The sequence below is a fragment of the Acanthisitta chloris genome, unplaced genomic scaffold (genome assembly GCF_000695815.1).
Source record: "Acanthisitta chloris isolate BGI_N310 unplaced genomic scaffold, ASM69581v1 scaffold28800, whole genome shotgun sequence".
NCBI classification, from domain to species: Eukaryota; Metazoa; Chordata; class Aves; order Passeriformes; family Acanthisittidae; genus Acanthisitta; species Acanthisitta chloris.
In genome coordinates this window covers 475-4,269 of record NW_008651649.1, presented here as the reverse complement: position 1 = coordinate 4,269, position 3,795 = coordinate 475, and positions in this window count along the sequence as shown.

The window sequence follows — 3,795 nt, the reverse complement described above, 5'->3', positions numbered from 1 at the left end:
TGCAGCTGGGCAGCACCACTGCTCTGTCTGCACTCCCAGACAGCAGCGCTCGCGTGCAGCAGAAAGCTGTGGGTAAGCATGGCACAGGGCCCACCACGGCTGTACATGAACAATCTGGCATTCTCCAGAGCACTAAAACATCTCCTAAATGCTGCTAAAATAACAACAACAAGCTTCCCCTTCCATAGGAGTACCATCAGAGCAAGGCCATCCTCCTCCTCAAGCCCAGGCTCTGCCAAGGCTCATCTGCCTGTGAACTGACATCCACTCGTCCTTCAGGCAGCTCTGCCAAACACACCCAGGTGTACAGGGCTTCTGGGTGGTCATGCCCATGCTAGTTTTTAAAGTTGTTAGTACTAATAATGCTCAGCAGCCTGAAATGAAAGGTTTTAAAGCAGGTAAACAGCTTAACCGTTTTTTGGAGGGGATGTCTATTTCCTAAAATGCATTTGTCTACTTCAAGAACTTCCTCACAAATCCTCTCTGAAGGCTAAAAAGCACCTTTTTCCAAACAATATCTCAGACTTTTACATGTCATGTGATTCCCCACAATGGAGTCTTTAAGAAGTTATTATGAGCCCACCAAAAGAAACTACAAGCAGCTGTTAGCATTGGTCCCTGCAGTGAAACTTGCTGGTACTTTTCCCTGTACAGAGATTGCAGAGTTTTTTGCTTTGCTTTCCTAAACCAAACAGATAACCTCACTGGGACTGCAACAGAATGGACCTGGCTGGAGCAAAGAGGCTCCTGGTTAAGAAGCATCATTTAATGGCATGTTACCAACTTGGGGGGGTGAGCCATGCACAGAGTTTCCTATCAAGGAAAAGTTCTGGGAACCTGGAGTGCAGAGATGCCCCAAAGCAGCAACTGTCAGCGATGAAACAGCATGGACAAGTACAGCAAAGCACCAAGAGGAAGGAGAGACCACAGATTGTGAGCTGCCTGGTCCTTGGTTAGGAATGAAAAGGGAAGGCAACAGGTTCTTCTCCACACACCTCTGCACCAAATCACAACTCAGGCTGGAAAAGAGCAAGAGAGAGCTCACAGTGAGCCTGGTCAGGCTGCCACAGCAGGGGACATTCCAGATCTGGTTACATGCCTGTCCCATGGGCACAGCCCAGGGCTGCTCGATGCCTTGCACGTACTGTCTGCCGCCTCTTGGGTCAAGGCAGTTCCCAGCTCATGGAAAATTTTGACATGAGTAATTTTATTGTTTTTGTTCAGCTTGGACTGACATCAAATTCCACAGAGGCACTGGGATGGCCCCAAAAGCCTATGCTTTAACCCGTTTATCTGTACACCCCTTGAAAGATAATCCAATCCCCAGTTCTGCACCAGTTCCAATCCCCAATTCTGCAGCACCCAGAATGCTGTTTGGGATCCTTTGTGCAACCCTAGCTCCATGTGGGGTGTGGGAAACTGTAACACAGGCCTCAAGGTGTTAGTGAGGGAGGCAATGGGAACAGTGGAGCACAGATAATCCCAAGTAAACAACCAGCTGAGCCTTCACTTGGCAGCGTTTTTCCATTGTCTATTATGTACAGCTGGACAAAAGTCAATAAATTACCAATGGAAATGAGCCCTGCTGAGCAGGCAGTTTGGCATGAACAGCTGTTTTCTAGGTGGCACAGTGGCATTTCAGCTCCACTCTGCAATCGGTGGTGGATCAACTGCCTGCTAGGGCCAGGAGGAAAGCAAACCCTGCGCAGAGGGAGAGTTTGTACCCAGTGCCCCTCAGGGGAGAACACACCAGGAGGTGGATATCTCAGGGAAGCAGAAGGTAAAAAGCCAAGCAGGCAGTGGTGAGTCATGGGAAGCTGCCCACTTCCTGCCAGACACCACGGAGGGCACAGCCAGCCCTGGCAAGGCAGTGTCTGCACACTTGTTCCTGCAGCTTGTCCATGGGGGAGCAGTGATGGGCAACATGGGGTGGAGCAATGCAAGGGCTTGCACAGGATCACTGGGAAGCTTCCCAAGTCCCAGGCAAGCTTGGAAGAAAACCATGGGTGGATGCAATGAAGGCTCCTGCATCTGCACCTTTCAGCGTACACACATCTCTGCACTACCTGACACTACTCCCATACCCACCAGCATGCCAGCCCTGCTCCCAAGGCTGGCTGGCAGCCACCTCCCACAGAAAGGCAGTCTCACAGCTGATCTGCACAGGGAAGGAGACGTGGAGAACTAGGGAGAGTGAGGGACACATCTGATCGACAATTCTTCCCTCTGACACAGCTCCACTGGTTGGCTCCTTCCAAAATGAAGTGAGGTGGGTTTGTCACCTTGAGCAACAGCAACCCTTTTTTGTCTACCCTGAGTCTCTCAGAGGGACCCCAGAAACAGGTCTTCAGTGTGGCAGTAAGCTACTTTTGTCTGGCATATTCTGTAGGAGAGTCTGTATTTTCACCTTGCTCACCAGCTCTGAGGGGAACAGATCTTGCAGCAGCCAGATTTGAGAGCAGCACAGTGTCCAGCTGTCCAGGACAGCTGGAGCCAACACACTCACTCCCTACAGTGGAGCCTCTGTAAAATCTACCCACCAAACTCGTGTAAAATCTTTGTGGTCTGCTTTAGGGTGGCTGTTAAAAATAATGATGTCAAGAAATGAGAGGCTCTCGCTTTCAGAAAAAAAAGGCATTAAGCTGCAAAGTCGTTGAGCCCTGTTTATTATTTAGCATCTGTTTAATCTCAACTAGGAATAAAAACAACCTTGGAGGACGGAGGGCTGAATTGGTAATTCTGTCCTTTGGATCCAGCCTCAGGAATTTTTGTAAATTAAGCACAGTGAAATCAGAGATGATTTCAACTTGTCTTCTTGGAAAAGCAAAACAGAAAAGGAAAGCCCACCCGCCTGCACACTACAGGACCTAAAGGAGTTGGAAACAGACCACAGGGTGTGCGTTCTGGCCACACAAGCTCCCACAGGCTCTCCTGGTCTCCTTGACCATCAAGTTATGGCCAAGGTAAACTATGAAATCAGCCTGAACACAAGCAGGAATAGGGAGATGAGAGGAGTAGTGCTCACAGAAGGAAATTGTGCAAAACACAGCCACCCCCCAAACCTCTTCTGAGCAAGGCAGGTAAGGGATTGTGCAAACCAGGCATCCAGTCAAACGCGGGTCCCATCCAGGGAGCCAGAAACAGAGGATGCTAATTGACAGAAATGTTCATTTCCCAACTGCAAACAGCAATGGTGGCTATTGCCAGGAGGTTAAGACACACTGAACATCAAAAGCTGAACGGGGAAAACAGATTTAAGACTTCTTCAAACAGAAGAAATAAACCTGACTTCTAGAGCATTTGACTAGGGCTTCTGAAGAGTCGCATCAACACTAATGATAGCAGCCTAACAACTCAAATTTCATGTCTGCAAGTTCCTGCAGCAGAGACCCTTCTTTCCTCTAATAATTAAAAAAGAGTCATAGGCTGTTATATACTCCACTCACTCAAAAGCTCCCCAAAGCAGGTCTTTTACCCGAAAAATTGTACCAGCTGTATCAGCATCAGTCAAGTTTTTATCCTCATGGCCACTGAGATTTATATGACTTGATACACAATTCTGCCTGGTGAAGGATGATACTGACATCCACCATCTATTAGTCTCACTAACCCTGACAAATCTTGCACGATACTGCAGTGCTTCTATATAGCTCTTCTCCCAGCATCATTCTTCTGTGGAGAAAAGAGGACCTTACAGTAGGAGGGAAGAAAAGGTGCTATATTTCATATTCTCTTCCCAAACCGAAGCCCTGGCTTTTCACAGCTAGCAAGAAGACAGACGCAGCAAGCCATCTC